The following is a 13,618-nucleotide window of genomic DNA, read 5'->3' as shown; positions in this document are numbered from 1 at the left end:
TCAAGCTTCTTCTGACTTCTGGACCGTAGATGAGGACTCTCTTCAGACAGCCTTGTCTCTCCACATAAATTCTTCTTTTCCAAACGCTCGTATCGGTGATCTTGACGATTGTTCATGATTATTTGACATACATGAGTAAATCCGGAACAGCATTGACGACACTAGAGGAGATTATTCAACTTTAGTCCATATCTTGTGACGAGAACAGGTGAAGGGAATGAAATGATCCGCTTTCATTTATAGTGGAAGAGCGGATCGAAAGGGAGTGAGTTTTTTCAACAATCCCAATACGCGTTACAAAATTAAGTCACATTGTGGAGCCTGTCTTCCAATCCGAAGAGAGCTGTTTATGATGTCACATCCCCTATATAGATGTGCTAGCGTCTGTGCGCAGTGAATCAATGCGACAGTTTTCAAACATAGCGGGAAAAAAGATGATGAATTGGGGTGCACCGTCCATGGATACGAGAAGGGATGGCATAGCAGCGGTACACAGTTCTACTTCCAGAAGAGACCTATTTTAATTGGGATATAGTCGATTTTCTCTCCTCCTCTCAAGAATTTGTTCCGGTACCAGTACCATCGCTATCTTTTCTTCCTTACCACGCGTCGAGGATTTTAAAGAGAGACAGAAAGATGAATCAGAGAATTTTTTACATCTGAGGAAAGAAGCAGACCAGGCTTTTCTTCTTCAACAGCAACAGCGAGAAGAAGAGGCAAGAAGTCGAAAAGGACAGGAATAAGAAGAAGCATCAGCAGGCAAGAAACAAGGTCTAGGAGAGAAGGGGGACAGTGAAAGTCAAACGATGACGGTACTTTTAGACATTTTGGCAGAGTCAATGAGTCTGAAACAAATGTATAAGAATTTTTGTATTACGACCCAAGAGGAAAAGACCTTCCCGAACCAAACAGCCCAACCCTGTTACTACGCCGGAGATACCCACCCTAGTGATTTCTACCTATTAATCATCGACAGGAGCAAGTCCAGAAGTAGGCCTTGGCTGTGGCAAAGGCTTAAGGCAGTTAAAGCTGTTTACGTCCTATTCCTGAGTTGTTTTTTTTTGTTGTTGTTTTTTTTTAACACCCAACGGTCCTCTTCAGGGACACTCACTTCTCTCGAAAAGAGATAGTATTCATTTTGCCAAAATCCCATTTTTACCAAATGATATACGTGTGTGAATGCTTGAGTTTCGTTCCTTATTCTAAAAAATCAAAACCAAGAGACACTGAAGTTTTTTTTCTGTCTGGTATATTCTGGTACAACTTTTACAATCCAATTCACAACACAACACAACTTTAGAAAGTTCATGAGATCCATCTGTGCCTTTGTTCACTCTCTCCTTTTTTGAATTTCTTCACTTTAACAGGTATTTCCTTCTCTTCATCACTCTCGTCTCGTCTTCTTTTCTTCTCTTTTTGCTCTTTCTGGACGTGTCGGGGTTTTTCCTTTAGGGAGGGTACCTCTTCTTCCTGTTCTGAACTCGTCTACGCTTCATGCTCTTGTTGTTTCTTAGAACAGTGTGAAGACCAATGTCCTGTCTCTTGACAATGATAACAGGTATCTTAACTTTTGTCTCTTCTGATACTTACCTTGCTTTTTTGACGGTCTAGACATTATGTAGCCCAATGCCTTTTCTTCTTACAGATATAGCAATTATCTTGACATTTATCTAGAAAGGAAGGAGATAAGTCAGTCGGCTTGTCTTAAGAAAACCTTCGCATCAAACCTCGCAAAGCTCTGATCAGACGTTCGATCTGTCTGGGCTCTTCCATCGTTCTGGTCGGTTTGAGAGTGAAATTAATACTGGAAGGGAAGACACTGACTCTTTATCTAGGGAAGAAACTAGTCTAACATGAATATAATGGGACCCATGGCGTTTAAAATGTAGTCATTTGACTTTTTGCAGTCAAGATGAAATGATCGCATTATTTCGTGGAGAAAGGACAAGAAAGCAAAAGGCAGAAACTTGACTTGTCACCTCGCGCAATAGCTGAAGTCTTGGCTCAAATTCATACCAGCGATTTTGAAGACGACTTGAGTCAACCATACTCCAGACCCAGAGAGTCTACACCTAACCAAAGTCCACCACAGTCAGAAGTAAACCATGACAGGTATTACCACATTCGAGAGACGGAATAGCGCTCCTCTAGAAAATTTAGAACTACGGCTTACACCTACACGGTGAAGTTTAAAGATTTCAAGTCCGAAGTACCGTTGGAGAAAGCAGAGGGGTTCATCACTGAGATATGTGTATCCTCGTTAACCACACTGAAAAGACAATGTGAAGCCAAAGAAGACGATCGCTTGAAACTTTCCATTCATCACGACAGATTGAAGCTCCCCGTTTGGATCGAGATTAGAAGCCCAGTAGAATTGACACATTCCAAAGTCATCGATAAGATTCAACACGTGCAAAAATCCAACGACAAGTTTTACATCACCGGGGGAAAAGCGACACTGTTCATGACCGGACAACGCAAAAAGGTGTTATTGGTGAACGAACTTCGCAGCACCAAAAAGAATCTTGTTCAAATTAACAACATTCAAGACCAGATGTGTTTAGCCCGTGCCCACGTGGTGACACAAACATATGCCGACAAGAACGACACAGCAGAATGGAAAAGAGCCTGGCCGAACCTTTGAAAATCAAACCGAGCCAAACAACAAAGAGAAGCAGAACTCATGTTACAGCAAGCTGGACTATCCAAAGATACACACTGTGGAATTATTGAAATGCAAAATTTGCAAGACGTCTTACCTCCATGCTACACCTTGAAAGTACAACCTTAAGAAGTGCGTGTGCCTCTGTTGTTTCGAGGCAAACATTTCAAAAACCGGAAAATACATTCACATCTATCATCACGATGAGCATCTCGACGCCATCACCAGTATCACTGCATTCCTGGGATACGGTTATTACTGTGAAAAATTTGACTAGGGATACGATTATTACTGTGCGAAATGTGACTATGGCTATGCTATAACAATCGAGAGCAACACAATCATTGTGGATCGAAATGTGAGGGATGTTTGGCCTCTAAACCCTGTCTTGACGAAGGACAAGAATGAGTGCATTGCCCTGCTTGTCGGAGCATTTTTGTCAGTCCAACCTGTTACAAAGAACATCTGAAGACGGTTATTATTGTGAGAAATGTGACTATGGCTATAACAATCGAGAGCAACACAAGCACTGTAGATCGAAATGTGAAGGATGTTTTGCCTCTAAACCCTGTCTTGACGAAGGGCAGGAATGAGTGGATTGTCCTGCTTGTCGCAGCACTTTTGTCAGTCCATCATGTTATCAACAACATCTGAAGACGCAAGGTTAACAGCGGAAAAGTGTTCGTCAACTCCTGAGATTGTGCCCTACTTATGGACAAGTCATACGTAGCAGTAATGCCAAGACACATGTTTGTCGAGATAAGGATGTCACATTTGTCACCAAATCGTGGACTTGGAACACGAATGCTACATTCAAAAATACCATTCTAAACATCAAGAGGAGGAAGATGACTAGAAGAAAGGGAATTTCATCTTTTTTGATTTTGAATGCGTGGAAGACACCGGTATAAACATTCCTAATTTCTGTGCGGCTCGTCGAGCGTGTGAGCTGTGCGCTTACTAAAGCAAAATTCATCGATGACGTGAAAAAATCTTTCGGTAACCGACCACGCTAGCCGATTTCGCCCAATGGATCTTAGACCCCATCGACGATACGTGGAGCAAAGAGGACATCGAACGTTACAGAGATTGCCATCGACATGCCACGGTGATGGCTCAAAATTTCTCGGGATAAGATGGGTTATTTCTTCTCAGATGTTATATGGAACAAAATACCTAACCTCCTAAAGTGACTTTCAACGGAGCCAAAATCATTTCCATGCAAGTGGGAAATTTCCATGCCTTTAAGTCGAATGCCTAAAACGTTTGGAATGACAGAAATGGCCAAAAGTTATTTTTCAGCACTTTTTCAATACAGAAGCTAATCAATACGTTGTTCTACCCCATTTGCCTGAGGTTCACTACTACGACCCCGACAACATACGTACCGAACAGCGAGAAGCTTTCTACTCTTGGTACAAGACTCACGCCTCTGACCCTTCGACCTTAGGAAGAAATGTTAAAGTATTATTGTTTCGACGTGGCTATTTTACGGCGTTGATGTGGAAAATTTCGAGAATTATTTATGGAACACGGAGGGATCGATCCTTTGAAAGAAGCCTACACCTCCACAAAGCGTGTTCCTTAGTACACCGCCAACGATTCATGCCCGAAAATACTCTGGCTGTCAGAAGCCCTCAAACGACGGACTTTGTCAAACGTCGATACTCTGTGAAAGCAATACGCTGGCTACATTACTTGTGCGACAAGAAAGACAAATGGATCCAGTACGCTCGCAACGGAGGAGGCGAAAAGACCATCGGACCGTATTCGGTGGATGGCTGGGACTTAGAAAACCCACAGATCGTGTGCGACTTTAACGGGTGCTTATTTCAAGGATGTCCCCTCTGCTACCCTCAACGTGACATCAAAACTGAGTTTTTACAACGGACCATGGAAGAATTGTACGAGGCCACTTGTCAGCGGTGCTTAAAGTTAGAACAGTAAGGATACCAAGTGGTGGAAATGTGGGAACACGAGTACGATCACTGTTTGAAAACCGATCCTGAGTTTAAACGCATCATGGAAAGTTGCAAGCTGGTGGACCCAATGAACCCACGGGACAGTTTATACGGAGGACGGACGAATGCCACCTGCTTGCCGTACAACGCTGACAAGGACAAAGGAGAACAAATCAAATACGTGGATGTGTGTTCGCTGTATCCTCACGTGTGCAAATATTGTCATTTTCAGCAGGGCACCTGCAATTGCTGACCGAACACATCGACGTGAACAACATTAGACAATACGAAGGATTGATCAAGTGCAAAATCTTGCCTCCCAAAGGCTTGTACCATCCCGTTTTACCTCACCATTACCAAGTAAAACTGACGTTTCCCTTGTGCCGTACTTGTGCCGAAACGTGCAACTAAGACCGACCTTGTCAGTACACCCAGGAAGAACGCGCCTTGACGGGAATGTGGGTTAGAGTGGAATTGTTCAAAGCTCTGGACTTGGAACACCAACTGTTAGAAGTGTACAAAATTTACTACTTTCCCAAGACAGAAAAATATCACAAGGGCGACAAAACTCAGAAAGGCATTTTCGCAGACTACGTGGATGCTTTTTAGACCACGTGGAGAAAAACGAAGGAAAACGATCGTTTGCCAAACTGATGTTAAATTGCATGTGGGGTAAAATGGCACAACGATCGTGTTTCCCCAAGACCGAGTATTTGACAGAACCTTCCTGCTGTTTCCAGATGATTCAAAACAAAACCAAATACATGGAACACGTGGACGTCCTTCGTGAGGATTTGATCCTAGTCAATTACGAAGAAGAACTGGACTTTGTACAAGCCTACGAATTTGGAAATGTCATCATTGCGACGTATGTACCAGCCTATGGTCGCTTAAAATTGTACTAATGTAGAAGTGTTAGGAGATCGCGTTCTGTATTTTGACACTCCATCGATAGGCTGGGTCGTCGGCACCCTGACATTGAAGAAGACCGTTTAGGAGCCTGGACGGACGAGGACCCCGACGACAAGATTCTAAGTTTTGCTAGTGGCGGTCGTAAATATTACGGCTGCGAATACCAGGACCCACAAGGAAAAGTGCACACGGAGTGTAAAGTGAAAAGGCTGACTCTCAATTATCGCACCAGTCTAGTGGTGAACTTTGGGGTACTGAAAGAAGCCTTGCAGTCTGGACAGGATGAAAACTTTAAAGTGACCACCTATAAACCGCACAATATTGTACGTTTACCCAAACACCAAATCGTCAGTCGACCTTTGGAAACGTTTATCAAATCGTGTACCAGAAGAGAGTTCTCCTCCAAGTCACTTCACTTTACCGTACAGACACGTCGATATTGGTCAGCATGCAAAAAGGGAAAACATCCAAGACCGATAATTCATTGTAACTACAAAGACCAAGCGAGAAAAATGAATAATGTTATACAGACATAATTCAAGTTCGGAGATTCTCAAGTGGAGTGCGATACTGTGCCTTTCGATGAGAGCGATGCCGTATGCTGTGACCTCAGCGATTCAGCACCACATCATGGGAACTTTTCTATGACTACTACTACCACTACACCTACCATGGAAAGTGATGATGTGCGTGTCAAACCTGACGGATGCGAAAGCGATGCCACTCGTTACAGAACACCTTATCAGTTTACTGGTTTTCATTGTAAATGTCATCCTCCACGTGAATCCATGCTACTACCACCCTACGAATATCATCCAACCCTAAGCAAACTCCTGCGGATTTCAATGTATCTCATCGAAATGAGCCTGTGAAGGACCAATATTCGTTTCCTGTGCGTTTGCCTAAATACTGCAACTCTGAAAGTCGATTGCAAACGTTCCAAGAAAAATGGCCTAAATATCTGCAAAACCCTACCCCCAAGGAATTAGCCAGAGCCGGATTTTTCTACTTAGGCGAAGGGGATACAGTCATGTGTTTCCCCAAACTCAGAATACTTGCCATGTCGAAATCCTGAACTTCCAATTGCAAGAAGAAATGAATAAAATCGGGTTTTAAGGTGACACAAAGTCAGCAAACAACTCATCATTCACCGTCTATACGTTGAAAATTGCGACAGGCTATTATTTAAGTAGTGAATATTTGGTGGACACAATTGCTGACAGGTTGGAGTCAGCGTTTGGCAGAACCCTGAACAGAGCAAAAAAGTGCTAAGATGAGTACCATAAAGTGAATCGTCGCCTACTGATAAAGGTTTAGGATACCGAAACTTTGTCCGTTAGGTTTAATGGTAGTTTGTTTGAAATTTTGGTTGGACATCCACAGATGGCAGCACAAAATCTGAGTCCAAAGATCAACAGCAATATGGATTTTTACAGGGCTTTTGAATCTCCTGTAGAACTGAACCAAAGACTTAATTTGATCTTTGTGTATGCTGGTGTGGTGGAGTACAACGTGGTGAGACACACCTCCGTACCGTTACTTCGTGTCATTCCTTTCCAAGTGGATTCTACTACGACCAATGACCTGGAAGGTGGAAAGACATATCACGTTCACCGTGAATTTGTACATTCTCACTATTTTCCTGTCAGTAAGTCGTATCTCGAGACTGTCAACTTTGCTATAAAAGGAGATCTGGGACAAAATATTATATTCTCCAAAGGGAAAGTCATGGTGAAACTCCAGTTTCGAAAACGATTCTCTAACGACTCGTAAGTTATGTATCATGTGTACCGAGGTGTCGCTCAACAGCGAGGACATGATTTAGGAGATATGCTGAAATCGGACTTTCGTTCAGTGCCCCCTTTTGACACCGATGGTGATACGAGGATTGCACGCTTTAAATGATGCTGCATTGACGCACGGCCAAAGAATTTTACCAAAATGTCATCATCGACAATCAAAATCCCAAAGAATCTTTCTCGAGATCAGGAAAAAATGTCTTGATTCAAACGGGCAAAGACATATTGGGCCGACGAGAAACTCCTATAAATGTCTTGGACGCTGCTGAGTCAGGCATTCCTGTTTCCCTGACGCCACAGCAAGGACAAGGCAGAATGAGACGACGAAGACAGCCTTCCAAAGGCCTTCATATCCTAGGAGCTAGAAAGACTAGGAAAAGAAGAACAGACCGAAATTTAGACGTTTCTGATTATTTAAAAAATCACAGAGAGAAAGAAAGAAAATGATGCACCGAGAGTCTTGCGACTGTTCCAAGTCGGAAATGGATCTGTTTGCCATGCCACCGATCATAATGACGATACAGGAATCCCAATGGGTCGAATTTCATCCCGTCTTTTCTGTCAAGGACTCATAATCAGCTCCCACTGAGTCTGAAATCAAAGGACAGCCCGAAGATTACATCGATCTGAATAGCAGTTACTTATACTTGAAAGTGAAAGTGATGGACACATCGAGGGACCGTTCCGATATAAAGGATGAAGATAAAGTATTAGTGGATTTGTACTTGATAACAAACTAGTCAGTAGCAGCATGGACACTTACCCTTACCGAGCGAACCTCGAAAATCTCTTGCCGTACGGAAAAGAAGCCATGAACACCCATCTGCATGCTTGTGTGGTATGGAAACCTGACACAGCAAACAAGTTCAACGATACCGATTTGATTACAGATAAAGAACCAAAACCACAATGTGGGATTCAACAGTCGACGTAACAAAATCAAAGGACCCAACACAAATTTAGAACTGATGCATCGTTTGCATTTAGACATGTGGTTGCAAGAGAAGTATTTGCTGAACGGAGTGGAGGTTCCCTTGAGACTGAATCGTAGCAGTGCCGCTTTCCATTTGATAGCTGAGTCTGCCTATTACAAAACAGTCATTCAAGAAGCCAGACTCTACGTACGAAGTGTGGAAGTGTTGCCTAAAGTGGGAAACGACATCATTCACACTTTGAGCAGAACGACCGATTCGTGGAAGTAAAAACTATTACCATTCCCGTTGGACATCAATCGATGATCAAAGATCATCTGTTTCAAGGACAGTTACCCAAACGTTTGATCATTGGCATCGTTAAAAAATACAGCCTTCGATGGAGCCTTGGTAGAAAATCATTTTGAGTTTCAGCACTACAACGCATCAAATATTGAAGTCAGTCGAGATGGCAAAACCTTGTTTAGCAGGCCTTTCGAACGTGACTTTAGTGACGAGAAGAAGAATTACTTGAGATCGTACTTGTCCCTGTACAAAGTCACGGAACAGTTAGGACCCAACACCAATCACGGCATGACGTACGAGGATTATCAGAAGGTTACACTTTCTAGATGACCAAAACAAGAACAACATTTAGTATCCTCTTTATCCAAACACCTGGCGGATAAAATTACGGAATTAATAAAAAAAAAAGAAGATTGCAATGGATTTCAAAACGATCATCCCAGTCAAATTCAACACGATAAATGTCTGATGATGAGTCAAGAGGGCAATTGGACGAATATCTGAACAAAACTTGGAGTCTCATCTCGGAAGAAGCAGTGTTGCATCAGTGGTGTAAAGACTTGCGTGATCATTCCTCCCCTCCAATGATGGCTCTAGATATCCATCACATCGAAGCTCTCTTGGCGCAGAGTGCAGAGACTAAGCGAAGAAGCAGTTACTTGTCAGACGTTTTCAAGCAAAACGTTCGGACTGAATTAATCACTTATCATTACATGTGGAGAAGAAGAAAAAAAACCCAACAAAAATGGATACCTGGGAACTTTATTAACCTTTAAACCACAGTTCGAACACTGCTTTATGGAATCATGTTCTGTTTGCTAAAGATGATCTGCCTGATCGCAAATATCAAGACAATCAAGCTCATGTCATCAACACGGACGACAGTCATCTCCCAAGGGCCCAATGGGTAGCCGTCGACTTGCCTAAAGATGGTTGTGTGGAGTATTTTGATTTGTATGGATTGCCACCTTTGAAAGACGACGTCGTCGTCTTTATGAGAAGAAATGCCCAGATGACACGATTCAATAATGTGAAACTACAAGGCACAGATTCCATGTGTGGACAATATTATGTGTATTTTCTTCATGAACGCAGTCTTGTATCTTCTTTAGAACATTTAGTGACTTATTTTGATCGTCACACTTCAAGAAATAATGACGAAGTAGATCGATGGTCTTGTGACCATTATGGTTATCTCTTGTCTTTAGCTAGGTAACGTAGTGTACATCAATGGCCGAATCACTTCCATCAGCCACCAGTACCAGTGCCAGAGATAAGGAGACCTCATCATCACCGACTGCAAAATAGAAGACAGATAAAGTCTTCACTATCCCACAAAGGTGGGATAATGAAACCACTCAACCCGCCTTTGCGCTCCCAAGAACAAATGTAAATTGGGAGCAGGACTGGAGTAGACGTTGCGTGTGTGGGGCCAGACCTGGGAGATTCCAACATTAGCCAGGTATATTTGAAGTTTAAAAAAAAACAGACCTTCTCAGGGCTACCGCAATACTCTAGAAAAGAAACTATTCAAGTTGCTAATTTGAGTGAGTGTGGAATAGCTGAGTATAAGTACTCACTCCTTTACTGATGTGATTGTGTGTTTGTGTGTGTGTGTGTGTGTGTGAGAGAGAGAGAGAGAGAGAGAGAGAGAGAGAGAGAGAGAGAGTGTGTGTGTGTACGTTTGTATGGATAGTAGAGAGTGTTCTTGTATAACTGCGCGTTCGTGTGGATAGCAGATTGTGTTTGTGTGGATAGTAGAGTGTTTGTTTGTATGCGTTCGCGTACGTTTGTATGGTTAGCAAATATTGTGGTGTTTATTTTCTCCTTCCCGTATGTGGATAATAGATATTGGAGGTTTTGATCGTGTATTTGGAGTTTGTATGCGTTCGCGTACGTTTGTGTGGATAGTAGACATTGTGTTTTTTTCCTTCCCGTGTGTGGATAGTAGATATTGTCGTTTTTTATAGTATATTTGTGGTTTGTATGCGTTCGCATACGTTTTTGTGGATAGTATATATTGTGGGTTTTTTCCCCCTTCACGTGTGTGGATAGTAGCTATTTGGGTTTTTAATACTATATTTTGGGTTTGCATGCGTTCGCGTACGTCTTTGTAGATAGTAGATATTCTGGGTTTTTTTTTCCTTCCCGTGTGTGGATAGTAGATACTGAGGTTTTTGATAGTATATTTTCGGTTTGTATGTGTGTGTGTACGTTTGTGTGGATAGTAGAGTGTGTGTTTGTATCCATGCGCGAACGTTTGTGTGGATAGTAGAGAGAGAGAGAGAGAGAGAGTGTGTGTGTACGCTTGTGGGGATAGTAGAGTGTTTGTGTGTATAGTAGAGTGTGTGTTTGTATGCGTTCGCATACGTTTCTGTGGATAGTATATTTGTGGCTTGTTTTTTCTCCTCTTCCCGTGTGTGGATAGTAGATTTGGTGTTTGTATGAAAATAGAGAAAACCCAAAGGCCCTTTTTAAGGACCGCTCATATGCCTCGAAAAGATTTGCTTTCTTGCCTAAAAATGTGTTTAGTCAATTTGATAGATTTAGATGCAGTATATGTTTTATACGTCTGTGTCTATATCTACTCAGTCCCGCCCCTGCCAAGCATTGTTTTATTGGTATAGTTCATAAACTAGCTGAACCTATCCGCCACCCGCTACCCGCTGAACTAGGCAAATTTACCCGCAACCCTCTACCCGCTGGCACCTATCATACCGCCAAAAAATATAACTCTTGGCGGGGTGGGTAAGTTTAGATAGTTCAGCGAGTGGCATGTAGGGGGTAGCGGGTGGTGAGTAAGTTGAGCTAGTTCATAATTATACCAATAAAACAATGCTTGGCGGGAAAGGACACAGAACTGGATAGAATGCTTGGCGGAGCGGGAAATATCACTTTATAGAACGCCTGGTGGACATTGTTGCCAATGTCCAGTACCGTGACGTCACCTCACCTGTTCCATTCCTAGTGTCCCTATATCAATGATAAGTCCCATTGTTCCTATATAGGCACAAGACTGAGATTTCCATTGTCCATATAAATCTTGTCCGTATACAGGCCCAAAACGTTTTTGTCTGGGATTTCAATTGTCCCCAGAGTGCTGGTCCTGTATTCCCCATGTTAAATTCCCATTGTCTCCAAAGGGCAAACTCACTATTTTAACATTAAAGTCCCACTGTCCGCAGATCGTTCCCTTTAACAATAATTAACCTTGAGGTATATCTCATTGCCTTCATGTACCGAAACAGACAGCCACCCAGGAGAAGAGAACCGTCTCATTGCTCAAAATGTTCCCTAAATAACAAAGGATGAAGCCTTGTCGTTCCTCACTTTTGGCGGCATGGCTATATACCCTCCAGCCATGAGGAATTGGAGTGGAGTTGAAGTGGAGTCCGTTCTGCTGAGAAAGGATGCTGAGATGGCCCCCAGTAAGTGGTCAACAATGATGGCAGGTGCCAAGCTAATGCTATGGGAGATCGCTTCCCTAACCTTGGAAAAAGTGCTGAATTCAGATGGGCAACCACATAGAAATACCCTGCAAGAGAAATATAATTTCCTTGCTCTACCAGGGACCGCTCAGCCCAAGATTGTCGATGGCCAGAGAGTCCGTTTCATGCGGTTCCAAAACGTTTGCACCCTGCGAGACATAGTGACCTCAGCTGAAGATCCAAATGGTCTCCTGGAATCATTCTACAGGGATTTCGTCTGCTCTCAGACGACTCTCTATATACTACCAGTACATTATAATACTGCAACCAATTCAAGGTCTCAGTTTAAGGATTGCTGAAGTTTCGAAACAGGAATTAATTTTCTAAATAAAAGTGAGCTTGCGCGGGGAAATGAAACCGGGATGAGCACGTTACTATATATATATATATCTGAAGCAATTCTCAAATCAATTTCCTACTTATCTATATTTAAGCAAATACAAATCTTTTGTGCGTTCTTCATGTTTAAGCAAATACAAATCTTTTGTGCGTGTGTGTGATTAGGATTTTTAATGTAGCTTTAACAATTTTTCAGTCATATCGCTACTATGTCTGCAGTGTGGCAGTTTATAGTGATGTCTAGCACTGGGGCATCATGCCGCAGACATGTAGCATCATGTCCCACCCAGTCACATTATCCTGACACCAGGCCGACCAGTCCTAATACTAACCTCTTAATGCTGAGCGCCTAGCGAGGCAGCTGTTAGTAGGCCTACCATTTTTGTAAGTCTTTGGTATGACTCTGCCGGGGTTCGAACCCACGACCTCCTGCTTCTGAGGCGGACGCTCTAACCACAAGGCCATCAGAGCGATCCAAAATGTTTTTATTTTTTTAATTTTTTTTCTTCTGGTAAAACTGCATTGATATCGAAGGTTGTTGAAAATAAGCATTTAATGTTTAAAACAAGAAATAAAATATGTTCACTTTTATATAAATGGCATGATTACACCAATTGTATTACAAAAAAGAGCACAAACTGTAGTATAGAAAAGATTGAAAGAAATAAACATCACATAGTTTTGAAGTTAATAATTTTTAGTTAAAGCAATAAGAATGAACAATTTCATTACTTTTGTTCAGTTTGGAAACGTCATTTATATGTTTGTGCGGTACTAGCGGCAGATGTTGAGTGGGTAAGACCTCTTTACATTTAAGTAGTCAAAAGTGTGCTGTAAAAGCGCTTAAAATGCAGGCGTTTCTGGGCCTAAACCAAGGGTTATATCCAACAGACCTACTTGCCAACTTGTTTACTATCCACGCTACCCCCAGCCCCCAAACTACGCCTACTTCTGAATCCGCCAATGGGGCTGAATGAAAATAGTAAAACTATCAATAAATAATACAAAATTTAATTTGTAGTTAGCGAAACTATGGAGGTTAGAGAAGTGATTGTTATACAAAACGAACATGGTATAAACCGATCATGTATTTCTCGATATGTTTCTGTTAATTAAGTCCTTTACGAATTTTGTTCAGAACTTCGGCCAACGCAGATCATAACCATACAAGTCACCATATTTATTTTCTTTATAACTGTAGTAATTCGTTTGAAATATTTACTACACTATATTTATATGG

This window comes from Sinohyriopsis cumingii, chromosome 18 (assembly GCF_028554795.1).
Source record: "Sinohyriopsis cumingii isolate HCF-2022 chromosome 18, ASM2855479v2, whole genome shotgun sequence".
In the NCBI taxonomy this organism is placed as follows: domain Eukaryota; kingdom Metazoa; phylum Mollusca; class Bivalvia; order Unionida; family Unionidae; genus Sinohyriopsis; species Sinohyriopsis cumingii.
The sequence above is the reverse complement of the archived record's forward strand: the minus strand, read 5'-3'. Positions refer to the sequence as shown.